The sequence below is a fragment of the Tiliqua scincoides genome, chromosome 2, assembly GCF_035046505.1.
Source record: "Tiliqua scincoides isolate rTilSci1 chromosome 2, rTilSci1.hap2, whole genome shotgun sequence".
NCBI lineage: Eukaryota > Metazoa > Chordata > Lepidosauria > Squamata > Scincidae > Tiliqua > Tiliqua scincoides.
Genome location: NC_089822.1, coordinates 24,409,888 through 24,437,596, shown reverse-complemented (window position 1 = coordinate 24,437,596; position 27,709 = coordinate 24,409,888). Strand labels below are relative to the sequence as shown.

At 43.5% G+C, this 27,709-nt stretch overlaps 1 protein-coding gene and 1 long non-coding RNA gene across 7 annotated transcripts in view; one reads left to right on the top strand and one right to left on the bottom strand.

Moving 5' to 3' along the window:
• The window catches only part of PDE4D (phosphodiesterase 4D), a 624,208-nt gene that overhangs the window by 318,470 nt on the left and 278,029 nt on the right, over window positions 1–27,709 (top strand). The gene's annotated exons all lie outside the window — the stretch shown is intronic.
• On the bottom strand, window positions 39–27,463 carry LOC136639877 (uncharacterized). 3 transcript variants are annotated; one of them, XR_010793743.1, is made up of 5 exons: window positions 27,234–27,463; window positions 16,694–16,854; window positions 11,711–11,886; window positions 9,499–9,600; window positions 39–536 (listed from the first exon to the last, which is right to left on the bottom strand). It is a non-coding gene; the product is annotated as an uncharacterized lncRNA (long non-coding RNA). The 3 variants fall into 3 exon arrangements; XR_010793742.1 differs by lacking the exon at window positions 11,711–11,886; XR_010793744.1 differs by lacking the exons at window positions 39–536; window positions 11,711–11,886 and adding an exon at window positions 6,471–7,827.

The following is a 27,709-nucleotide window of genomic DNA, read 5'->3' as shown; positions in this document are numbered from 1 at the left end:
CACCCCGTGCATGTCACCCAGTGCGGCCCACCTGGTGCCATTGCCTGGGCACTGCACTTGAAGAAGCTAAAAATTCTTGCCTAGGAAGTTTAGCTTAGCAATCCTTGGGTCTCTTTTCACTTTTTATACTGAAGCACTTCCAGTTCACAAGCAAGTTCCACCATCTGAATCGCATTGGCATCCTTCAGTCTTGGAAGACTATGGTATCGCACTCTGAATGGTGGTTCTGGAACAGAATGTCCTCTCCAGTGCGCGAAGCCTGGGTAAAGTAGATATGGAGGATAGACTGTTTCCCATGCAGCAAATCCCCCCTCTCCACGTCACTGAAATGGTCCGATGGAAAGGCAGAGGCCAATATGGTTGGTTCCAGCGGCATCGCAGGAGTTGCCAGAACGTGACTGTGTTCAGCCATGAACTGCCTCAGGGACTCCGGCTCCAGATTTTGCCTCGAGGTTGACTCCTGAAGCCTTTTCCATAACTGGATGTAGCCACAAGGCAATGGAGGTTTGGGGTCAGAGTTTTCCTTCTGAAAACATCTGAATACAGGGAAGAGAAACCTAAAGATATTTACGTATAGGAAACTTTGGCTGGAACAACAGCACAGCAGTGAGAAGAGCCTTTAGTGTCCCTCAGACCGATATCACTTTCATCACAAGTATGGTGTAAGCCTTAACAAAAGAAGGCTTGCAAATAATAATAATAATAATAATAATAATAATAATAATAATAATAATAATAATAATAATAATAATAATAATTAATAATAAACTTTATTTATACCCCGCCCTTCTCCCCAAAGGGACCCACACTTTGTACTGCAGAATTATATATGTCATGTGAACAACTATATTGGTAACACTGTACTAATAAATAGTTGGTAGTAATAATACTCTTTATACATTAATTTTCCATTATTTTTGAGTTCCTTTTTACTTTCAGCTGCACTCATTTCACATTAGCTTGCTTATCAAAATGACCGTAGGCCTTCAGTTCTTACCATATGTTTCCCTTTACTGTTGTGTTTTTTCCTACTTACGGTGTTATCTTTAAAAGCTGAATGATTTTCTGTTTATAAAATAAATCAGCAGTGGGAAAACAGAGGGGAAGGACTGGATCCATAGGCTGTTGGCAGGTATCAGAAGGGTACACTGACACCAAATATTTCCCTGGATCCATGTACCTCTTATGAGATTTGCTGGAGCCAATTGAAAGCAGTGTTAGAGAAGAAAAAGCAACATTCTGAATGGTGAGTTGCTAACCTAGGCTTTTATTTAGAACAGAGAGCAGTGTACTTATGTTACCATTAATCTAGGACATGGTGGTCCAGCATGAGGCCCATGTGTCGCATGTGGCCTGCAAGGCCCTTTTTGGCTGCCCCTGAAAGCTAGGCCGTAGGCCCCCCCCACCTCCTACTGCTTCAGAAAGCTTTTGGTCTCCCTGCCGTGCCATTCCAGCTGCAATGAGATAGAAAAACCCTGCCACACCCACCTCTGCCTCTGCTCCTCTTGTTCTGAGCCTGCCAAATGACTTCGGCAGATTCAGAAAGCGGAAGAATTGGTGTTAACAACATCACGAAGCCTTCAGTTACTTCTAGATCGGCACAGCTGGGGTAATGGAAGGGTCATGTGGCCGCTCTGGCTGCCAAAAGTTGGACTCCCCAGACCTAGAACTTGTAGTGTTGAGAGACAGGGGGTTATGCTTCTCTATGTGACATGCTTTCTCAAGAACTATCGCTCCCAGAGGTCCTTGTGCATAGGCAGGAGGGATGCAGGCAGGACAAAGCACCATAATAATCAAGGACGATGACCCTGGGGATAGTGGGAGTCTGTGCTGCTGAACTGCACAGAGGTTAAACAAAGGGAACTGTAAGAAGCTAAAGGTCACCAAAACAACTGCAGCTAATTTTCAGCCAAGTATGCCTTGCCCTGCAGATTTTTTTGCATGCTGTCAATGACTGGTGGAAATTGAAAGAGGTTCCAGCAACCTACAGATGTTCTATTATGGAGCAGGAACAAGTTAAGCTGCCTAGCTATTTTTTTTAACAAGTGTGAACTTGCAAGACAAATTAACTTTGGGGAGATAATTCATGATTTTACAGTGAAAAGGATCAGAAAAAAACAAAGCTTTAAATTGAGTTGGTCTACTTAAAAATGGTTTTCAACCACATTGGTCTATTAGAATAGGAAAAAAAATCAACATTTTAATAAAACCTTTATTAGAGTTTAAAAAAACAAACATACAAAATAGCCTGCAAGCTTTGTAGGACTCTCCTTCAAGTTGGATGTTTTATTAGACAAAATTAATAGAAAAGCGAGGGGGCAAGGTAGAAAAGTACCATTGCATAATTTCAGAAATCTAGGGGTGCCCAAACCCCAGCCCTGGGGCCACTTGCGGCCCTTGAGGACTGCCAGTCCGGCCCACGGAGAACCCCCAGTCTTCAATGAGCCTCTGGCCCTCTGGAGACATGCTGGAGCCCATGCTGGCCTGACGCAACTGCTCTCAGCATGAAGGCGACTGTTTGACATCTCGCGTGAGCTGTGGGATGTCTATTACATCTAGAACATGTAATATTAGAATTAAAATGGAAACTTTTTCATGGGATTGTATGTTTAAAATGGAATTGTGGTGTGGGGGGGGGCGGGCGAGATGTTTCATGTTATAAGTTTGTACTCCCCGTCCCCAAATTATGCTTGGAATGGATAGTAGGGACTAAACTGACTGGTCATAGATGGAAACTTGGGAAAAGCTAAGTTGTCCATCTATACTTCATTATACACTGCAGGTGTTCCATGTGGAAATGGGTACTTGACAGCTAGGTTGGAGAGGATTGTAGTATTCTACTCTTAATTATGTTGGTCCCTATAACTTTAAATGGAAAAAAGCAAATTACAGAGTTCCTGTCTTAAGGGTTATAAACAGAATACAGGGAACAATAATAATTATGATTAGTGCACAAAAAAGAAGACATAGAAGCTGAGTATTTTCCCCCCTGCTTCTGTAGGCCTCTCTGTCACTCTTTTACAGATTAGTTATGAAGTAAATTTGTTGGTGTAAATAATCCAAGCATTACAGATTCTGACTTCTACATTTGACTAAAGCTGAGGTATTCAATCTGTGCATCCCGCTTCCCTAGGGAGGCGTGGCTAGCCGTCAGGAGCATCGCCATGCATCTGGGGGGAGAGGTAGCCACTGCTGCTCTGCTTTGCTCTGCTCAGCTCAGCTGCAGGTGCTGCCTCATGACTTGCTGCTTTTCCGAGGCTCAGAACGAGATGGGTGGGGCAGTGTGAAACATGGTGGGGGGAGGTGGGAGAGAAGGCTGGCTGGGTAGCTGCGGAGGTGCCGCATCTCATCATGGAGCTCTCTCCATGTGCAACCTTGCCCCAAGGACTACATTTCCCAGTGTGCCCCTCTCCCTGTGCATCCTGGGATTGGTCAAAGCTGGAGGAGAGAAGAGTGCAGAGGTGCTGCTTCTCATCAGCACAGGGCGCACTCCTGGCAGGCTTCAAACTGGAAGGGTAGAGTAAGTTTTGCTCCCAGGGAGGTCCTGAGGCATCTGGGGGAGAGAGGGGGGCACAGCTGCTCAGTTTTTCTTTGGTTATGAACAAGGTGGGTGGGGCCATGTGGGGTGGGCGTGTGAAACAAGGTGGGGGGAAGTGGGAGCGAAGTCTGACTGGGCAACAGTGGAGGTGCTGCATCTCATCAGAACAAGGCGCGCTGGCTTGGCTTCAAACTGGGAGGGAAGCGCAGCTCAGCAAAGGAGGGAGCCAGCCTGCTCTTAGTGGGGGCAGGGTGTCCAAATGCCCCAGCCTGCATTCCTCCGTCTTGCCTGGGTGGAATGGGGTGGCATCTGCATCTGCTGAGGTGTATGTGTGTGAACAGCCCCCATCTACTTTGGGGTGAGTTGTAATTTTGCTCTGTCTGGCTGCAATCCTTTCCACACTTTCCTGGGAGTAAGCCCCATTGACTCATGTGGGACTTACTTCTGAGCAGACCTACATAGGCATGGTGTCTATGTCAGCTTAATCCAGGATCCTCACCTTTCTCTTTTTCCTCCCCCTTCAAAAAAGAAAAAAGCCACTCTTGTTGGCTTTGTCTCCAAAAATTGATTAAAAATAGAAATCCCCATTCCTTTTCAGCCATCCCTTTTTCCTCCTGCTTCCTTGGCGGGGCGGGTGGGGGGGTACTCTGTTGGCTGCTATTGTAAGACAAAAGGCATAATCCTAGCTAGGTCTGCTCAGAAGTAAGTTCTATTGTGTTCAGTGGGACTAATTCCCAGGAAAGTGAGGTTGGGATTGCAGCCAAACAGTCTCTAGGTCTCAATTTGCATCAGTTTGCAATTAGCAGATACACACACAAAAAAGTCTTCCCCTCCCCCAGCAAATTCATCACTTCCCCCTCCCTTTCCAAAACCCTCCAGGTGTGCTTCTAACAAACTCAGGGCACGATCCTAACCAGATCTACTCAGAAGTAAGTCCTAGTTTGTTCAATGGGGCTTACTCTCAGGTAAGTATGTTTAGGATTGCAACCTCAGAGTGCTGGCAGCTGTTTTTTGTTTGTTTGTTTGTTTTTAGTGTATAATTATAACACCTTCATCCCCATTTTGGGGATAACTGAGGTGAGATGTTGTAATGGGGAGCCGTGGCCAATGGCCACAAGGATCAGGGGAGACGCGAGCCGGAAAAGTTCAAGAACCACTGGACTAAAGTATGAGTACCATAGGACCTACAGAATCATCTAGTCCAGAGATGTCAAACTGGTTTCATACAGAGGGCCAAAGTTAGCATTCATGCTGCCTGCTGAGGCTGGAAGTGACATCATTAAGCAGAAAATGACATCATTAAGCAGGTGATGGCCAGAAATAAGTACTTTGTTCTCACATAGAAATTCTGTAGCTGCAAATGACAGAAGAAAAAATGTGCAAATCTTGTTCATATTTTCAAGGTATTGTGAACAATTATCACGCTGGGAGAGCCCATTTATAATGGGGTTGGATAAATTGCTTCTGTGGGCTGCATTTGTCCCGTGGGTCTTATATTTGACACTTGAAAATTTTCCTAGAGCATCTCTAGCAGGTGCCTGTCGAGCCTCTGCTTTAAAGTTCTCTAGTGGGGGTGAATCCACTTCCCTCGGTAATCTGTTCCACTGCTGAACCACCCTTACCGTCAAAAATTTCTTCCTGATTCCACTCACACCCTCTGTTAGTCATCGCCTTTTTTTTTATCCATTGCAGCAACTGTTATCCTGCACATGTCCGATCTCGTCTGATCTCGGAAGCTAAGCAGGGTCAGGCCTGGTTAGTACTTGGATGGGAGACCGCCTGGGACTACTGGGTGCTGTAGGCTTATACCATAGTCTTTCGAGACTGAAGGTTGCCCACCACCACCAATAACCATAAGTCCTAAAAAACATGGAACATTTTATGAAATAGAGGCTTTTCAGGGCTCTAATGGGTACACTTTCAAACAACTTCTCTTGTAGCTACTTGTGACGCCCAGACAACAGGCCAGTTTAAAGACTTGCTGCACTGGCAAATAAATGCTATGAAAGAAATAGCATATTTATCTCATATTTCTGCCTCAACAGAACAGAACTGCATTACAAAGCCCTAATAGTACACAGACACCGCAGGAACATTGCAACTGTACTGGGGCTTCCAGACAGTGCTGGCCTACCCATGCAGCTGGCTAAGGCTGCTGCCTTTGTCCACCCGCTCAGTTACTTCATTTCCCATCCCTGGAAAATACAGACTGGGTGGAGTGGAAGAGAAAGTATGGAGGAGGGGAGAGGAGGGGTTGAGTTAGAGCGTCTCCAAGTATCTTTGTCTTTATCTCCCTCTTCCTTTTTTCAATCCAGGGAGGGAGAGGAACAGAGGCTGGCAAAGCACCAGGTAATGGGAGGATAGCATTTAGCATGCTGTCATAGGCCCCAGGAGGTCTTGGGCCAACCTTGCCTGCAGCCCAATATTTAGCACCAGTTGTGAGGACTTCAGATTTGTCTTTTATGCAGCCATGTACATAACTCTTTAACATTCTCCCTGATTTTCTTGCCATCTCAGATTCCTCCTGTCCAACTTACATTTCCCACCCCGCCTGCCATTGTTCAGTAACAGTCCACATTTTCATCACTGTGGGCCCTGGCCTCTTTCCCCTTAAGGGGCGGGGACAGTATGGAGGCAGGGAGGAGGCAGCAGGATCACACCGCTCAGGGGGCTACAGGGGCTTGGCTGTACTTACCAGAGCTTCCAGCAGTCTCCCGGGGGTGTGGGGAGCCCTGTGCGACTGTCTGCAGGGCTCCCCGATGCTTCAAAAATGAAAGTGGAGCGATTGCGCTCCGCTTCCGGTTTCGCGGAGGTGGGGTGCAATTGCTCCACTTTCACTTCTAAAGCATCAGGGAGCCCCGGGAGGCTGCAGGAGGCTCTGGTAGGTACAGTCAAGCCCCTGCAGCCCCCCCTGAGTGGCGCGATTCTGGGGACTGCGCCGCTGCCTTTGCGCCACTGCCTCCCCCCTGCAAGAACTTAGAGCAGTTTCCAAACTCCCAGAGAGTTTGAAAACCACTGTTATAAGGCATTTAAATGTAGGCCCCGGTATCAGTGGTGAGTCAGATCAGTGGCTGCCAAATTCGTGGATACTGAGGTCCCACCGGTAACTACCAAAAACTTCATCACTACCTCCAAATCTCTTATTGGAGCGGTTCTCAAACTGTGGATTTGGGACTCAATTTTTGGTGGTTTGTGAAACTGACAGGGCAGATTAGGCTCTGTGAATCAAGGGTTAAACAAGCTGCTACTTGGAGAGGGCAATGCTACATCACCATTATAGCCACACCCCTTGGCATTTATAAATCAGGCACCAGCTTCTGGTGCCTCTAAAAAGTTTGAGAACCACTGAAAGGCATTACAATAATATAGATTGCAAGCTGAAATTCAGATACTAGGCTACAGTCTGAAGGATGCTCTAAGTACTTGCTTTGAACAGTCCTTCTGAAGCTAATGAGACTGTGATGGACGTACGTGAATTGAGAACTTGCAGCATAAATGCCATTAACACTGCTGTTCCAGTTGAAATCTTTGTAATCAGGAGCATATTTCTTTTGCATTTTTTTCCCACTGGGATCAGTTGGTTCAAAATTTCTTCAAGCCAACTGCCACCTCCTGCTTTCAAAACTGGTTGGCACAGGGAATATGAGATGTTCCATTCAGGGTGGGAGAAAATTGTCATTCAATCACAGCTGACAGTATTAATTATTTTCAAGTTGTCTTAAATCTCTTCAAATACTTTAGCCTTAGATGTGCACAGAAGCTAAGCAGTGTTGCACAGGCTTCTAAATATTTAATGTCAGCCTCTTTTTTTCTGAAATGAGATTGCACTTCAGGGTTTGCCAAATGACGCTGAAGTAGAAAGCCCTGGTAAAGAGGAAAGATTGCTACCTGCAGTTCGTTCTCCAAGTAGATCGCAAAAGCTGGAGAAGCTGGTGTGTCATTTCTGTGTGTCTTGCTGCATCCTCCAGCTGTGCTGATTCTTCAATAAAAGCTAATGTTATGACAGTGGAAATATGCTCTCTTGATGATTGGCTACCCCCATGTGGCACAGCTGGTATTGCTGTTTGAAGTACAATGAAGTGACATTTATGCTCTTGCTGGCTGAATGAATCTAGACCACATCCTCTGAACATTTTCTGAGGGTATTGACTTAATAGTAAACATTGAATGAATTGGATGGTGTCTCCAAGCTCTTGATACCTTCATTTTTGACTGTTGGATGCATCTCTGCTGGCCTTCTTTGTTGTATTATCTGATGCACCCCTTCATGCTTTCTACCATGCTGTGTCCTAGGCATGGAACAGTGTGTCTCTTCATATAAATATGTATGAAGCTGCTTTTATACTAAATCAGAGCACTGGTCCTTATAGCCAGGCATTGTCTACTCCATGGGTGGGCAAACGCTGACCTGCGGGCCATTCGTGGCCCTCACGGACCCCCAATTCAGCCCGCAGGGAAGCCTCCAGTCTCCAATGAGCCTCTGGCCACTCGAAGACTGTTGGCAACTATGCTGGCTCACAACTTCCGCTCGTGACCGCAAGATGCAAGCTGCAGGCCAAGTTAGAGCAAGGCGTTTTATAGTCTGCATGTGTTTTCTGTTTTGGCCTGGGCATTATTTTAAACCCTCCTCCCCATTGCCTTTGAACAATCTATGTCTCCATGTGTTTCTGGCTTAGTCTGGTTTGGTCTGTATGTTTTCACTGTGCAAGAGGTGTGTGGCAAACAGTTCATAGTTCTCATGTGATTCTACTTGCCTGTATTATAGTTTTCATGTGTATTATAAATACACTCAGTAAAATTCATTCATTCATATAAGTTTCATCTCCAAAGTATTCATTTATGTAATGTAAATTTATTCAAATGTGAAATGTAAATTGGTTTTTCCCCCAGCCCCAAACACAGTGTCAGAGAGATGATGTGGCCCTCCTGCCAAAATGTTTGCCCACCCCGGTCTACTATGACAGGCAGCAAGATTCTTGAAGATTTCAGACAGAGGTTTTTTCCATCCTTACTGCCTGAGGTGCCAGGGATTGGATTTAGAACCTTCTGCATTTGAGGCATGTAGTCTACATACCTTTTATTGGCCTTTTATCAAGCCTTATCCTCTCATTCTTTAAGCTTCTCTTACAAAATCCAGTTACTTAACTAAGCCGTTCCTGAACCACCTTGACCTTATCTGCTCCTCCACAGACACTAGACGTTCTTGAGCCACATCACTCACTGCTCACCTGTAGATCCTTGACCCCAGTTCCATCTAAAATAGAATATAAACGATCTGGCTGCGATAGTGTCATTTCTCTGTTCTGTAAGCACTGGACTTCTTGCTAGATATTATACAGGTGTTAAATAATAGGAGAAATTGTGCCTTCTGATCCTGTATACCAGGGGTTGCCAACCTTTTTGAGGAGAGGGGCCGGACATTCGGTAATGACATAATTGCGCCACTGCTGTACTTCCAGGTTGCTGAGCTCCTGGAAGTGGCTACACAGAGCTTGGCTTGGGAGGCAAGGCCTTTTGCCCAATTTGTCATGTGCCGTATGGGAAATGGAAGAGCCACCCGTATGGGTTCACAGAGTCCCTGTTCTGTGTAGCGGCACAGGGACTCATTGAGCCTGGGCAGGCGGCTCCACTATTACCCATCCAGTGTGCAGTGAATTGGGTGGGAGGCCTCACCTCCCAAGCTGAGCCCTATATGGGCTAGATCCAGCCCACAGGCCTTTATTTGCTCACCCCTGCTGTAAATCATATAATTGATGCCTTCATGCCAGGGTATAGTTTCAACAAGCACCACATGACAGTCTTTCGAGTCCCTGTCTCACTGAATGACATCCTAGGACCTTACTGTAATGAAGAGCAGTTGTATGCATGGGAAGCTGTCCTGCTAGATGTGATCTTATCACATGCAGCAAAAACTAATCCCTAAGGTTGGGGTGCATGTTGCTTTTCAGGCATTTACTCACCAGATCTGGTGTCCTCCGTTCTGTACTGAAAGGGGAACGTTAAGCAGATGAGAACACTTGTGGTAGTTCTGGGAATCTTTCTGACATTTAGGAAAGATTTTGCTAAAAAGCAGAACAGAATGTTTTGTTCATGTCAGTGTTACATTGTGCTAATGCATTTACAGATTGGAACTGATCTCTTACAGATTTGGAGACTATCATTCTCCACTCATTATAGTTATAGCACAGGCAATTCTCAAACTGGTACTTGGATAAAGAGAGTTTTCTTGCACTGGTGTTGCATGCTGTCCTTAGACACTATGCACAAGCTGGTGTTGAGTAGCCTTGCTTGTGCAGGGAACAGTGCCATGGGAAAGGCGAGAGTGTACGACTGAAGTATTGCTACTTCTGTTCCATTTTGAGGCAGCCATGCTCACAAGTGGGGAAATGTGCATTTCTGGATTGCAGTGGCTTACCCTCCCATTCAGGGGTCTCCAAACTATGGCCCAGGGCCACATCTGGCCCGCCACAAAATTTTATCCAGCCCGCAGCAACTTTTTTTGTCACAGCATTTGCTAACTCATTAGATATATTTTTAACCCATTTTGTACTCATTACATTTTTACTCATTATATATATATATTTCTTAGTTTAAGCACGGCATTGTTTCTTTGTAACTGTCACATTTCTCTTTTCTTCTGAATCGTGTCATGATTATAAAAAAAAGCTCCTAGTAATACTTATTCATTCGTTTAAATTTCATTCATTCATTTACTAAACGGATTTTTTGGGGGGGCCCATGAAAATGTATAAAATATACAATGTGACCCTCATACTAAAAAATTTGGAGACCCCTGCTCCAACGGACAGAGGTGGGACAGTCACAATATTCAGAATCTTGTACAGTCCAGATGCCACCTCTGAATTGTCCCAATTTTGAAGCAGCTGTTAAGTTTTTATTTGCCCTGTGTGGCTGCTGAAGCCCATCTTTAATGCACACACTTTGTCTAGGCCAAGCTTTGCCAACAATTGGACTGTGCCAAGGAAGCTTACAATGTCCACACAGACCAGCAGTGTTGGAAAGCACCTCAGCTAATCATTTGAGGAAAAAATGATGCTTTACAGAGCACGCCAATTCAACTGCCGCTCCGCCAAACTGGATCACTAATATTGAAGGCCCTTCGCCATCCACCAGCAGATTCGGCCCAGTTGATTTGTCTCCTGAGGTAAATGGCATTCAGTCTCTCAGTCCCAGCTAGGACTGCTGCAAGGGTCAGAGATTTAATAATCTCCCTTCCATGCTGCCTTCCATCAAGCCTAATTGTACAACTACATCATGAAACAAAAAGCAAGTACTCAGGAGCTAATGATGATCATAACATGATGTGTAGTTTTGCTCAAGTAGTAAATTCCCAACAATTGCAATGAACTGAGTTTTTCAATATTCATACAAGAAATGGGTTCTACAAAGCAACATAGGGGTGTTTGGACCTAAGTGTTTGACCTTTTTATCTCCTATGGCTTAACCCTGGGGTGCCCAAACCCCGGCCCTGGGGCCACTTGCGGCCCTCAAGGCCTCTCAATGCGGCCCTCAGGGAGCCCCCAGTCTCCAATGAGCCTCTGGCCCTGCAGAAATTTGTTGGAGCCTGCACTGGCCCAACTGCTCTCAGTATGAGGGCAACTGTTTGACCTCTCGCATGAGCTGTGGGATGAGGGCTCATAAGAACATCTAGTCCAGCTTCCTGTATCTCACAGCATGTCTGTGATGCAGTAGCGGCAGCAAAGGAAAGGCCAACCTTGCTTTGTTGAAGGCCTTTTATAGGCCTGGAGCTATTGCAAGACCTTCATTCATTCATATAAGTTCATCTTTAATATATTCATTTATGTAAACTTATGCAAATTTATTCAAATTTTAAATGTAAATTAATTTTTTTCCCCAGCCCCCAACCCAATGTCAAAGAGATGATGTGGCCCTCCTGCCAAAAACTTTGGACACCCCTGGCTTAACCCAAAGATACTTTGGAGGTTATTTTAAAAGTGCCCTAGGTCTTTAACACCCAAGAGCTGCTTTGTAAGGCTCATGTTCCTGATACATATATACAAAAATCTACCTGTTACAAATGGATCAAAGTTTTATACCTTACCACTTAAGCAAAACCATTACAGCTTCTTGCTTCATGTTATTATGATGGCCACTGTCTGTGACACACAGTGTCAGACTTTCCACACTTACCTTGGTCATGTTTTGTGTTTGTTTATATACTTGGTTATTGTTTCCTATAAACATCTGGGTTGTTTTCAGTTTTCCAGTCTTCTTGCCTTTTCTTCTCTAGCAGTTCTGTTATTGAAGGTCAACCCTTGCTATGTTCTTTCATTTATACAGGCCAGCTTGTCTTACAGCTCCCCCTGCTGTTTGGATATTTAATGACAGAAGAGGTAGCCTTACTAGTTGAGACAAACCAACCATTTCATTTTTGCTCCAAAATATGTGAATATAGGAATTTAAGGTGGCCACCTTAACTTGAACATCATGGAAGCACTAAAAACTTTGTGCAGTCCTGTGTGTGATGCTGGCCTTGAAAATTGCTTCTGTGTACCCATACTCTGCCTTAGACTTTCAGCTCAGTGTTGGGGAGGGGGGAGGGGTTTGAATCCAGGCAGAAAATCAACCACTGAAATTTTCCCAATCACTTGCTTGAAATGTACCTGATGATTGTCTTCATGATGTACCTTTACATGTCTCAGTGCTTCCCCAAAATTCTAGGTAATATTGTAGATATCCCAGTAGTGTTAACTATCCTTGTGTAGGTATATATCCCTGTAGTTTCAACTAAGGCACTGTTGTCAACATAGCTGAACACACTAATGCTAGTTAGGTTTGTGCTTTGCTGTCCAGAATGACTCTGATGGTAAGCAATTTCACTGGAGTGCAAGGATGAGAGCCAAAGGGACAGTTAGGAATAGCGCAGGAAATACAGAAGTGGAGACAAGAGGTAGATTAAACTCTTAAGAACCCTGGAGGGCGGTGGAAGATCAGAGGAGTTGGTGAGGTTCCTTCTTCCTAGTGCAAGGAGATTGATCTTGGTCTGAGAGGACTTTAAAACCAGTATTCATTGATGTGTGTTCCATGTTGGAACTGGTGTGCTGAAGTGTGTGTTGTTCTCTAATGGTTTGAATTTGCTCTTAACCATGTTGAATGAAGTCTTTAAAGATAAAGTACTGTACTCTCTTTACGTTTTAAGCAATGTGAGGTGGTATTCAGGATAGTCCAAGATCTGTGAGCAGCAAGCAATTGGGGATTTTAAAGGCTCTCTTTGTGCAAATCTAGATGACAATCATAATCAAGACAGAACAATTAAGCCTCAGAAAAACACCTCTCCCATGTTTCATTATTTTCAAAACCCTCCTGCTGTTGTCATGCCATATTTGGGTTTTTTAAAGTTCACCTAATAGCTTTTGCTGCAAATATTATTGGTATCTTGTGCATGACTATATATAAAGCACACTGAAAGTGGCTAGTCAGGCGGGGTAGGCGTAAGAAAAGCAATTTCCTGTGCCTTTCTCAGCAACTAGTCCTGCTAATGCTGCTTGAACATATGCCAGGAAGAATGCTATCACCAAATCACATTCAAGGTGAGGCAGCGGAACATTTCTACCACAGTTACTAGAATATCACTTTTGATCCTTGCAAAGGTTCTTCTGGTTTTGCAAGCCTTGTTTTCCTTGACATTCAGTTAAATTAAACCTTATTCAAGCCCCTTGCCAAACTATGAGGGAATTGGAAAGAGACCAAGAACAAAATAGATATGCACATGCTGGGTAGTGTACAGTAGGTAGCTGGAGCTGAGATCATTTTTAATTGCTGGGTGATGTAGCCTGGCCTTCAGTCCCTGTGCTGTGATCTAAGCATATTGTGTTTTGATGAATGCTTTGAACTTCTGCATAGGGAACTGTGATTCAGTTCTACCGTACTAGTCAGGGTGTTTGAAAGAAACAGAATACAGAGAGTGTGAGGGAAAGGCAGCAGGGATTTAAGGAATTTGTGGACAGTAGAAGCATAAAAGTTGAGGAAAGGAGGACCCAAGAAAAAGGTTCATGGAGGGAAATGTGATTTTAGAATTGAGCAATCGAAAGAACTGGACATGGAAAGTTTCTTGAAAATGGGAGTATTGTCAGACTGAGAGCCTAGTGAGTATTTATTTATATACAACCCTTCCTCCAATGAAGTTAGGGTGGTGTACATGGTTCCTGCCTGCTGAGAGCCAGACGTGACATTAAGCAGATGATGACCAGAAATAAGTACAGTGGTGCCTTGCATAACGAATGCCTCGCGCACCGAAAAACTCGCAAAACGAAAGCATTTTTGCAATTTTTTTCTGGTGACTCGCAAGACAAATTTTCTATGGCTGTGCTTCGCAAGACAAATTTTTTCTATGGCCGTGCTTCGCAAGGTGAATTTTTAAAATTAAAAAGTTGAAGTTTTGTGCTTGAAATTTTTGAAATCCTCTGTTCAGTATGTATGCCTTTAAAGAGCACTTAATAAACACTTTGCAAACCAAATTTGACTTTGTTCTGACTTTTTTTGCCCATAGGAATGCATTAATTAATTTTCAATGCATTCCTATGGGAAACCGTGTTTTGCAAGACGAAATTTTCGCAATACGAAAGGACTTGCGGAACAAATTAATTTCGTTATGCGAGGCACCACTGTACTTTATTCTCACATAGATACTAATAGGCTGCAAATGACAGAAGAGAAAATGTGCAAATCTTGTTCATATTTTCAAAATGTGAGAGAGCGCAATTATCATGCCCAGTTATAATGGGGTGAGGGATGGATAAATTGGTTCTCTGGGTCACATTTGGCCCACAGGCCTTCTATTTGACAACCTTGCTCTAGGCCGTCTTCCCTCAGCTGAGCTGGAGAGGCCCGTCTGGTGGAACTGAAGTTCACCTCTCTCCACCTCCCAAAAGCAGTGGCAACTTTGGCCTCTCTGCAGCACCAATGGTTCAGTGGAGCTGAAGAGGTTGGGATGATGAAGACAACTCCCACCCACCCACCCCTGTCATTAGCCAGAACCTCCATCACCTTTCTTCATTTCTCTGAGCTATAAGTGTGGTTCAGTCACACTCTTCAGTGAAAGCTCACCTCAGTTTAACGTACTACCGAATTGTCTTTTTCTGTGCTTCGTATTAAGTTGTAGTTTTATGTTATACACACTGAGAGATAGATTTTCTGTCATATACTGTATTGTTGCACTACCCTTATAAAAGTTGTTAGCACAAAATTTCCTTCACATTGTCATTCAACAGTTTGTCATACACTTTGGAAATGTTTTCTATTTTTACTTGTGTTTGTCTTTTTCTTGTGCTGCTTCAGGCGTGGCGCAGCTTCCTTTCTTCCACTTTCCAATCAATTGTATCTCTCAAAATATAATTTCTTAAGGCAATTATTCGGCAACTGCTTATCTCCTTGCATTCATCCCTGTCATTGTAGTGTGTCGTCTGTTTCACAAGATATTTTAAACCTCAAATGCGATACAGAATTTTGGAGAATTTTCTATGTTTTGTTTCTATGTTGTTTTCTTTGATTTCTTAATTTTAAGAAATTGCTTATTTGCTTTCATATATCCTTTTTCTTCTTTGAGGATTGCAAGGTTGATCTTTCAGAGCAAGTCCTGGTCTATACATCTAGAAAGAGCTGGCAGAAGCATTGTGGGGTGGCACTGTGAGCCTCTCCCCTCTCTCCCAAAAATAACTTGCCACATGAGTTAGAGACTCCACATATGCACCTGATTATGCAGAGATCACTTTCATGTGATTTTTCTTTCCCCCTTTTAAAATTTTTTCAAAAAATGTTTTGAAAGGGGTGAAGTGGCTGGCTAAGCCCAACTTGGAGCCCAATCCTATTATCCATCCCCTCCCATTGCCAATGCAGCGATGCCAAAATGGCTACCTCTGTATCCTGCTTGGGGGGGGGAGAGTTGCAAAGGGTAATAATCATTCCCTTACCCAAGATTAATCCTCTGTGGTGCAAGAAGTCTACTTGAACCCGCACTGTGCTAAATATATAGCTGGTGCAGGTCCGCATGGACCCATGCTGTGGGATTGAGTCCGGGAAGGTGGTTCGGATTTGGTGGCCACCACTGGCACAGAACCCACCCACTTTCTGGACCCAATCCATCCCCATCCCTGTGCTCTGCCCTTCCTGTGCAGGATTGGGCTACTGGCAGCAGTGCATCGCAAAAGTGGAATAGAGTTCCACTGTTGCAAAATGACTGCTGAAAGCATGCAGAGCTCTCTGTCAGAGGCCATTTTGGGAGTACTGCTACAGGGATCAGTAGCATTACCCAGCCATCACTGGAACTTGCTGCACCCACCAGAACAGGTAAGACAACAGCAGGAATGGGGTGGGTGGGGAGAGGAAGGAATGGGGATAGGAAGGCTGCAGGAAGGGGTGGATCTGGTGACAATCGTGCGTGCCGGATCCTATCTCCTCTATGAGATACCTCCCCCCTTTTTGTCTTTGGACTTGCACCAGCTACAGAACCATGAGAGTCATTTTGAAGCCAGTGGCATAGCTAGAAGGGATACAAATCACTAAGGGCGCAATCCTAGCCCTTATGTCAGTGCTTTCCAGCACTGACATAAGGGCAATGCAGCTCTGAGGTAAGGGAACAAACATTCCCTTACTTTGAGGAGGCTTCCATGAGTGACACCCAACTGCAGGATACAGCACACGCCAAGCCAGTGCTGAAGAGTACTGACATAAGGGGTTAGGATTGCACCCTAAATTTTGCAGACAACCTCTGCAAGTGTCCCTTCCCCCTTCCCTTGGGTGCCGTTACAGGCAGGAGGGGGAGGGGCCACTTGTGCGCCATGGTGAGGCTCCCTGCAGAACTTAGTGTTTTGCACCCTGTCTAGCTATGCCACTGTTTGAAGCTTCTGCTTAAATTGTTTGAAGAATATAAGCCCTTCCCCCCAGCTGCAAGCATAAAGGCACATCGCGTCCAGGGTGTGAGCGTGGGAAGTGCCTGTGGAGCTTTTCCATCTCCCCTCTGGATGGAAAAAAATGTTTAAAATATTCCTTAACTCTAGTCAGATTCAGTCCTGCAATCCCATGCTGCTGCCTAATGCCTCATTTCTTAAGAGCCAGCATGTTTTTGGAGCAGCAAATGGTTTTGGAGCAGCAGTAAGTTTCCTCCAAGTACATTACCTTCTGCTGTTCAGGAGATGCAGGTTGGCAAAGAAGACGTGAAATACCTGATGAGTAGCACCAGATGTCAAAACAGGAGATTCTAGTGGCAGCAGGTTGTGGCAAATAAAAGGATATTAGGGTCTTCGACAAACTACTGCCACGCAGCTGCAGTTTTACACCTGTAAAATAGGAATAATAGCGACCTGTTTTACAGAACGGCTGTGTTAGAGATCTCATAAGAATTCTATACTGCTCTGCTATATGAATTATAGCATATAGTCCTGCTGGAGACACGCAGTATTCCTAGATCTGATTTTTCCCTCCTGTTCTCATATTGTGATTTCAGTTCAAACTTAGAAGTGTACTTATGGGTTAATTTTTCTTATGTGTCTATGTTAAAGATTCCCCCACCCCGCTTAGGTAACACATTTAATTCATTATGTAATAGGACACTCCACTATCTCATCCTGAAGCTTTGTGGGCTGCCTTTCATCAATCATATTGGAGTATTTTGGCGTCTCTGTGTATAAACAAAAGGCTGAAAATGCCTGCTGCCTAATCAGTGAGCTTTGCGATGACGCAGGAAAGTGACGTCTATTCATTGTGATAGGGTGTGTGTTTTCCCCCCTTATTTCCTATTTTAGAATGACACTTTACTGCCAGTGCAGTTAGTAAAGGCTAGTGGAGTATAAGGGCAATGAAACCTACCAAACCTCTCAAGACAAGTCCTTACTGATAAATGTTATTTCATTCTGTGTTTACTTTCACTTCAGGGCATACACTGTAGCAGTTTTGTAGAGCCACCATAGCAAATTGCGATTGGTGTATAAAATTGGAGATTTAGTGGTTGGTGTTTTTTATAGATAAATTCTGATTGCACCACAGAGAAAATACAAACTAGACAGAGAGGTAGTTTTGGCTTTGCTGCACAGATCTAACACATAAATACAGACACATGTTATACTGTTGCAATGCAACTGTAAAACCATCCATTCCACAAGTAAAAATATGGTGTGTGAAATGCTTTCTTTATCAGTGCACACACTATTATTGGCTTTGCTTTTGTCATGTTTTAGTATCCTTACATCACCTTACCTGCTTTCTGTTATAACGTTACCAATGACAAAGTGACAAGCTGTATCTCCCTTTAAATGTAATTTCTTTTTTTTTGGGGGGGGGGGGAGTTAACCTTGATAGTTAAATACAGACTTTTCTGCCTCTGAATGTTAGCTTAGGGCGCAATCCTAACCTCTTATGTCATTGCTTTGCAGCACTGGCATAGCGGTCCCAATGGGACGTGTGCTGCATCCTGCAGTTGGGTGTCACTCACGGAGGCCTCCTCAAAGTAAGGGAATGTTTGTTCCCTTACCTCAGTGCTGGATTGCCCTTATGTCAGTACTGGAAAGCACTGACATAAGGGGTTAGGATTGCGCCCTTAGACAGCAATCCCAAAATTATACTGAGATGGGAATATAAAAGATACATATGTACAAGTTAGATCTTTTAGCTAACAATCACACTTGGTAATTTGTTACCATTCCCAAGTGAAAGTCCTGTTTCTCAGCAAACTGCCATGCCAATCAAAATCTAATTTTGTTGTTACAGAAAGAAACTGGAGAGTTTAACCAACCACTAGGTTATCTGTAGGTAGCAGCTAGACTGAGCCTCAAATGTCTAGACTTAAATGTCTAGACTGAGTCTAGACTCAGCTAGACTGAGCCTTAGACCCACAGGACTAAGCTGCAGTTCCGTACACACTTTCCTGGGAGTAAGCCCCACTGAAGACAATGGCACTTACTTCTGAGTAAACATGCACAACATACACATGAACAGTACAATTTTTTTCAGGCATGCCTCAACTTAGTACTTCAGGGATCTGAGGCTGGGTTATAACTTGGTGAAAACCTCTTCTTATTTTTTGTGATTATCAACACTTGTTGTGGACACATTCAGCCCTATTTTCCTTTTCTGTCGTCAGCCTCAGTTGCCCTCAGTGCAATTGAACAATTTGCCCTCAGTAACCCTATCGACTGTGCTGACCCATGTGGTAGTGTCAACGCCATCATGATGCTGCATCTCATTTTAATGTTATGGGCACATGAACAAAATTGCATGGGCTGCCACAGTTAATTGGATTAAGTGGCAGTGAGGGTAAATGATGCTGAGGATAGTGAGGACAGAGAAGGATAGTGCCAAGAAGCAGCATTCAGAGGGGTGAAGGGAACCAACCAGATGACATCATAACCATGCAAATGTTTGACAGGGAGTTTTTTTCAGTCATTTGGCTGCATCGGATGTGCTTCTTCATAAATGAGTGTTGAAATGAGAGCATTCAACGAAGCACTAGTTTTGAATGAGAAACTTGTCCTCTTCATCCCTTACCATTCCATGTTCCTATGGAGGGGGGGGGGGAGGGGGTGGAGGCAGTGAGTGTTGGCTCCTGATTAGCCTGTGGAGGCAAGTCTGGCTAGCATAAGCAAATGCTGGGGTGGCCTTCAGAGCAGTGATATGGTGAGACAGGTTAGGAGGTCAAGAGTCAGAAACCATAGCAAGAGCAGAAGGCTAGAAGCAAGAAACAATCAAGGGGCTTGTGAGCATGCCTGCGTCCACCTCCTCCTGAGTAGACCTAGTAGGAATAGGGACAACCTGGTAAGCAACTTATACCAGTTTTGGTCCTTGGCTCTGATTTTGTGCTCCCTCTGTTCATGGGGACCCACGAGAGATAAATGGGGATGTATAGTAGATCCAGCATTCCATAGAAGTGTATGTGCTGAATTGCCTGGGATCTCAGGCTTACCAGAGAGAACTTTGGTGAGGAGGGAGCATTTCCTTTGACTCCTCATGGGCTGATTCACAATTGGTGTCAGGGCCATTCATGAGATCCAAGTCTTCTTCCTCTGAGACTAGCAGGAATTTGATAGCAGGAGTGTGTTGGCTAGCCAGGACCCTTGCTGACATGCCCACTGGCCATGCCCTTTACATTTCCTCATTCTGTGCTTGCTGGTCAGAATTCTAAATTACATGAAGGAACTGCTCCCATGCTCAGCAGTGCCCCATCCATTGAGTTCTTACAGTGAGGGTGTCCAGGTGTATTTGTGGAGGTGTAGCTAACCAGTGCAGTCCCACTCCTCCCTATGCATGTTCAGTGAACACAGAATGGGTAGCTTACAAAGAGTGTTAATCTTGTTAGGTCTAGACCAATCTAGAACAAGAAGAAAGCAGGTGTTTTATGATTTCCTGTTTTATTGTAATCAGTGGGATACAAAGAACTGTGCTATTTGTTGCATGTGCCCAAGGGGTCTCTGTGTGTCTCTAAAGCAACCTTCCCTGCCATGTGGGATTACTCTTTTAAACAAAGAGGGGGAGCAGTCTGTAATAGAGCAAGAATACTTGCTGTTCAAAGAAAAGGAAAATTTTTAAAAATCTTCCAGGTATATCCTCTAGCCCTTGAACACACCTAAAATAGCTCTTTGGAAATCTTGACGTATGTCTATGGTATATAAAAGTGAAAATCCATTGTTCTAGATAAAAGAAAAAAAAGATGCGTACTGGGAGAGGGGCCTTGTTGGAATGCTAGAGCAAGGTCAACAAAGATAAACATCTGCAGCATAAGAATTTGGCTACTTTTTGGCTATACTGAAGCTTAATCACTTTTAAAGCTGCCAGATTTGTAAGAAATCCCCTATGTGATAGCGCCAACATTCCTGAAATGCTGTATGCTCAGCAAAAATGAAAACTGAAAACAATGGGAAGAAAGGCATTAGGATGCCCTTGAATAGCTTGGTCCTGGCCCATGCCACTATGATTAATGCTAAAGCATTAACAAGCAATGGTTTGCAAATGAATGTGCCAGATTGGCCAATCTATCACCACTAGAGAAGCATGAAGCATATTACGCCATGGTATTAATGAGCACAGATGACGTTGCATGGATAGTCAGGGCGAGCCACAGGGTTCCTTTCAAAAAATTACCTGAGTTTAAGGCAAGCTGCTGACAAAACAATAGTTAAAACAATTGGGTAAGTTATTTAGATGACTGCTCCCATTCTAAAGGGTGTTTTGATTGCAGTAGGATTTGCCTGTATTAATATCTGAACTAGGTAAAACAAAACACTCAAGAAACCTGTGTTGTGCTTTCCTTGCTGTTTGTTGTAAGATAGGAGAGGCATATCACTCAAATTTATCCATTTAACTTATCAGCTGGCATTCTGCTAATCTTTTTGTGAATGCAGGGAAGGGAGGCCTGAACACAAATATTGAGCAATATCTGTGGGTGTGCCCTGGTTTCCGTTCTCATTAAATGACATCGGGCACCATGGACTTTTTGACTTGCATTTGTACAGTTATAAGGGCTCTTAGAGGACATACAACCCAATCCCCTACAATGGAAGTTCTCATAATTTATTTCTAAATAGTGATGACCCAAAAAGCTTAAGGTGTGTTCATTGTGTGGGGCTACTTTGTTGCCTTCCTCCGGAATAGCAAAGTGAAGAATCCACAGTGATTAACAACAAGCTTATCTTTTAGAAGTGAGACCATCCACAGGGTGTAATGCAAATGATGAAGTTTGGAATTGTGTACATGATTTGCTTGTTTAGGATATTTATATTTCACCTTTTAACAAGTTTCTCAAGGTGGTTTACAGTTAAAAAGCATAAAGCCATCACAATAACAATTTTGAAATAGCAGTTATAGACAGCAGCAGCACAACTGAGTTTTTATGACTTGGGAGCAGGATATCTGAGAGACTCCCTGATCCCACACATTCTGGCCTGCTCTCTGAGATCATCAGGGGGGCTTTCTTATAAGTGCCAACCCCAACAGAAATGAGGAGGCGGGGACTAGAAGTAGAGCCTTCTCAGCTATGGCACCCCCGTTTTGGAAGTCCCTCCCTTATTAGTTATGAACTGCCCCCTTCACTGAAGTGCAAAGGGCTTAAAACTTATTTAGGTTATTTAGATTAGCATTTATGTAGTGGTGGGTGTTATGTAGTGTTGGTTTGTGGTGGAGACTTTTTGGACTCTATGTGTGTGTGTGTTTGTTAACACACACACACGCACATAGTTGATTTTATGTAAGCTGTCTTGGGCACCCAGTGCAGTGGGGGAAAGGTAGGTAAAAATGTATTAAGTACATAAATAAGATATAAAAAGACTCGGGAGAATAGAAAAGGTCCTGCCATGGTGCCAAAAAGATAGCAGTATGGGTTCCAGGCAAGCCTCTCTGAGGAAGGAGTTCCACAGATGGGTGCCACCACTGAGAAAATACTCCTTGCAGTGACCTCTTGCTTCACCTCATGTAGTGGGACACCCATAGGAAGAGGAGAGAGCCTCCATAGACTACCTTATCATCAAGGCAGATGGATGTGGAGATGATCATTCCTTCAGCTGCACAGGTGAGCTTCTTTAGGAAAGGAGTCCTACAAACTGTGCACTTTTGTGATGTGATAATATCACATGCCATAAAGAGGTCTGGCAATCATCAGTCAGTAGCTAATAAAACAATGAAGGTCAGTTCCCAAGAGCCCCTACTTGCAACTATCAGCACTGCTCCATGAATTTTTTACCTTAGCCTTGTTGGAAACTGACACAATTTGTCTTTGAAATTTTGCATACAGTATATCTATTTATCTGTTTTCAACACCCAGTGATACGGGAACAGCTGAAAGCACTCTGCCTTCTGTCTGGCTGCAAATACGTACTATTCTGGCCTCCGAGTCTAGAAATAGATGATTCTTGCATCCAGGATTGGTTAGTCCCTATTCCTCCAGGCATTGAGTCATCGGGCAATCTATATTTTAAGATATTAAGCTCCAATGTGGTGTTTGCTGCAATCACTTTTGATTCAAACTCAGCTTGTTTTTAAAAGAGTTTTTTTAAAAGGTTATCATAAGTTTTGCAATGCATTTTGACTCACTATTTTTTAAAAAACAGGAAAAAAAAACAGTAAGCAGTGCTGTGGCTAATGATCGCCCGGTGCTAAGCTTAAAACGTTGCCCCGGAAGTGATGTCACAACTGGAAGTGACATCACACCCGGGCTTTTTAAAAAGTGAAAATTTGGGAGGAACCCACCTTCTTCCCCTAGCAGCTCACCACCCACTTGCTCTGCTGCCTCCCCCCAGTCAGTGGCATAGCTAAGGCATCTATCTGCTACCTGGGGTCAAAGAAGATTTTGTAGCCCCCTCCTGCATGATCAAATCAAATTTAATTAAGTAAATAAATAAGAAGTTATTGGTTCTATGCTGTATCATAATAACATCTCATTGGCACTCAAAACAATCAGTCTCATAGATCGGTTTGGAGTTAAGCAAATACATTTTTTGTTCTACAAGCCAGTTGTGTTTTCATTTTCTGGTTAATTGGCCCTAACTTGTGATAGAATACAGATATTCCAGTGTGGTTTGTTTCATTGCACTCTGCATTAAATTACCATTCCAATGAAATATAACATGATGGTATTATTAATACATACTAAGATTTTCACAGTTTTGGTCACTAGTGTCATAAGAACATAAGAACAACCCCACTGGATCAGGCCATAGGCCCATCTAGTCCAGCTTCCTGTATCTCACAGCGGCCCACCAAATGCCCCCAGGGAGCACACCAGATAACAAGAGACCTACATCCTGGTGCCCTCCCTTGCATCTGGCATTCTGATACATAGCCCATTTCTAAAATCAAACTCAGCTTGTTGCCCCCTTAAATCTTGATGCCCGGTGCAACTGCTACCCCCTGCACCCCCTTAGCTATGCCACTGACAGAAGGGGTTTTGAGGCATTACCTCACTTTAAACCAATGCGAAATCTAGCAATCTCTGAGATTTGTTCCCCAAGTTGATGTCTTATTGATTACATATGCTTCAGCTGTGCCCATTTACCAGGGACAGTTCCTGTTTTCTGTTTGTCCTTGTCACTGCCAAAACACTGTCCTGGTTTCTTCCTTTTCTGGCTTTTTGGAGAGATGTTGGTGATGGCTTTCTTAACTTTTGTTAGCAAAACATGAACATACAGGTTCTTCAGGATTCTTCTCACTCCCTCTAAAAGTTAAATATCTGAGTGAAGATTAGATCTATCTTGATGTACACATGCAGTCCCATTTCTGCTACCAATGTTGTGTGTCTCAAGTATCCACTTTACTGGTAAGGCCAGAAACTACCCAAGCAGGTCAGTGAGCAATGGTTCAAAAGAGTGGGGGAGCTGTCTGACTAAGGAGTCACTTGGAACTATGAGCTTAGCTCTATGTTACTGTCCAACTGAAAAGCTTTATAACTAGCTTTTCTGCCCCATACCACCTCCTGAAGCATCAGTGGGGCATTGATCTAGAGCCTGCATTGGTTTTGGTTGTCTTCTCACAAGAAGGGCGTAGGGATGAGAGATTGCAGACTGTCAGATGGGCACTGTACCTTCAGGTTTAGGGCACTGCTCATACGTGTCACTTCTACTCCTGAGGTCCAGGTGATGATTTTAGAGTAGCTGATGCTAGGGAATGGTTGAAACTGGTTAGGTTCAGTTGAGTCTTCCAAATCTGCAGCCATTTTGAGTTCAGTGCCATCCTGGATAACGAGCTAGGAAAGGTTCTCTGTGTCCACCAACTCATGGCCAATGATAGGTTCACTTCCACTGAGGGAGTCTCATCTACTTCTGATCTGGTGCTAACAAGAATATAGTAGGGGTGGGATACGACAAATGCATGTAAATACATGCATATATGGAAACAAAATGCTTCTGTGGTGCTTTCCTTCCATGTACCAACTATAAAAGTTTATCCAGATAGTAAAACTTTCTGAATGTGTTTGATTTATGTCTGTTCTATAATAAACATAAGCATTGTTTTAATATTTTTTTAAAAGCAAAACTGTAAAATATTCATTCATTCAACTAGTTCAGCCGTTTGTGTAGAATTTTCCTCCGTTTAAAGCAGTTTGCTTAAAAACAGAACAGTTTTTAAAATTGCATAAATGTAAAGACAATAATTAGAAGTTGATGATAGGTCAGAGGCATACACCTTTCAGAGAGCTCACCTGGCTTGTCCCTTCCCTTCCACATTGCTCCTTATGGGATTACTCCTACATCAGCTTTGTTGGTGTAGTGTTTTTCTGACATCAGAGGCGTGTCCATCTTCTGAAGGGGGTTAGTTTATGATGTGCATCGACTCCTCCTCATCCCTCCCATGCTACGCTCAAATCTCCTCCCCATTTTGAACTCTCCACTGGCAAAGTTGAACTGGCATCTGAGGGATATCTGAGCTAAATCAGTGTGCTGTTTCTCCAGTGTTGTATCAGCATCCATGTTGATACATGGTGGACTTCATCTTTTAACAGGTGGACTTCTGTGTGTGTGAGGCTGTTACTGCTTTGGTGTATGTAGAGATACATTGGCATATCTGGAGTCTAGGTTTGGGCTGTAAATGTATTCCAGGGGTAACGGGGGCATATGTTCTTACCTCATCCATCTCAAAGAACAGCAATAACAGATTGCAGAGATAAGGTTAGTAGGACTGGGAAGTGAAGCCTGCCTTTGCATGTGTCTATTTATGTGTGAACAGGGAACAAGTGGATAAGGTGACACTCAAGTGACTTCACACAGAGATGCTTGGCACTCTGTCCTAGTTGGAAAGACTTATGGCTGCAGGTCCTGACTTTTGTGTACATCCGCATAATCCAGTGAAGAAAATGCAATACTTAACTGATGTAGAGTCAGAATGGTATAGTGCTGGTCGAGAACTGGGGAGACCCAAATTCACATCTCCTTTTATCCCTGAAGCTTGCCTTGGGACAACCATAAGAAGTTGTCCTCTCTGCATCAGGCCAAAGGTCCATCTAGTCCAGCTTCCATCGATCACAGTGGTCTGATGGAAGCTAGTCCATCAGTCACAGTGGCCCACCAGATGCCTCAGGGAGCACACTAGACAACAAGACACCTGTATGCTGTTGCCACTACCTTGCATCTGACATTCTGAAGTAGTCTACTTGTAAAATTAGGAGGTTGCACACCGCTGTCACAGCTTGTAACCTGTGATGGACTTTTCCTCCAGAAATCTGTCCAAACTCCTCTTAAAGGCATCAAGGCCAGACACCATCACCACATCCTGTGGCAAGGAGTTCCACAGATTACTTGTATACTGGGTAAACAAGTATTTCCTTTTGTCTGTTCTATCTCTCCTGACACTCAATTTTAGTGGATGCTCCCTGGTTCTGGTGTTGGGAGAGGGAAAATAACATCCTTCTATCCACCCCCTGCATAATTTTGTATGGCTCAATCATGTTCTACTTCAGGTGCCTTTTTCTAGCCTGAACAACCCCAAACACTGTAGCCTTTCCTCATAAAGGAGTTTCCTCAGCCTACTAATAATTTTGGTTGCTCTCTTCTGCACTGCCGCATGTCTTAGCCTAACCTACCCAACAGAATTCTTGTGAGGATAAAAAGGAGTAAGACCCATGTATGTCAATCTGAACTCTTTGATGAAAGCGCAAAGGTATAAAAGTAATTAAAAGCCCAATTATATCCATTGACTTTCTAGTGTGTGGTTTTTCCTCCTTATATGAAAATCTGTTGTGGCTGTTTTTCTTTTCATCTGTCCAGTGCATCTTTGCTGAATAAATAAATGCTGAATTATTGTACTATCTGATTACAAGCAATTAATGTTCGGTCTCATACAACCGCATTTCTTGGTCATGCCTCTTTGCAGTGCAATAGAAACAATGGATATTCCATGCACTGAAACCCCGAATGGCAACTCAATACTTACAAATCATCCATTATCTCTGGGGGGGGGGGGTTTAAGTGTGCCTTATTTGTGCTTTATTTGTGGCAGAATGTAAGGGGACAAAAAGGTGTGGGCTTTCTGATGACAAGAAGTATTTATAATTTGTTATCATATCGGAATTCTGTGATGGTTGCTACAAGCTTTTGAAGGCATCACAGTTTTCCTATCTGTCAGCAACCATGGAAACCATTTCTTTTCTTGTTTTCCCAAGCTAGAAAGGATGCTGAGCTAGTGAAAAGAAATCCGGAGGGGCCAAGGAAGAGAACAGGAGAATATGGTTTCCTTGGCAACAGTTGCTGTGAGGCAGTCAGAGGTGGCACCTGTCTTGTCATTCGTTAAGACCAAAGTGTGTTCTGAAAACACGAAACAAAATCTTGCAGTGGTGCAGAATTGCTGCCTACCCCAGAACCTCCTCCCCGGGAAGTTAAGTGCTGCGGTCATAAATGGCTTCCCCCTTTTTCTTCCCTTTTTAATAAAATAAAAACTATATTTCTTTGAACACAAAAGTAATAAATGAGAACTATAGAGCAACATCAGAGGACACCGAAAAGCACAACCTAATTAGGAATCACTTCTAGTAACATGAGCAGTGATTTACTGCAGTGGGTGTAACAGAAGATAAACACGTCCCAAGGATTAAAATACAAAAGTTGCTTGAAAATAAATGACATGGCTGAAAGAAACCATTTTAATAATCTGAAGGTAAACGGACATTTAAGTGATGTTCATCAAGTTATGTGCCCTTCAAATCATCATTATCATTGCCATTTAGTTTTTAAATCTTCCAGCTTACCTTGATGTTTGTGAAAATCTCGAGAGATGTGCCCATTTTCCCACTATCAGTGATGGAGAACACTATTCAAAGCACGCTAGTATAAAATAATTTTGCACAGCAGCATGGAAGATGGGGCCTATTGTTTTAGGTTAGTTATGTGTTAAATCTCCCTTCTTGTCAAGGTTTTAAAGTTGCTTTTGTAATCTTGAGGTTAGAACTAGCTGTAAAACAAAGGATATTTCATGCGCTCAGGAGAATCAGGCAGCTGACAGAGCCTTTTATCAACATTTGATATAAATTGACGTCAGAGCTCTGGGAATGCCTCGGGCAGCTCTGAAGCTGGCTTCCTCATGCACTCTCCCAACAATGAATGCATCTGTGCTTTTAATTGGTTAATGTCAGAACATGCTCAGGCTCAGAGTAATATGAAAACTTGTCTATATTTTGCTCTTTTTAATAAAGACACAAGGGCATTTTCTGAGTTGTTGAATCTA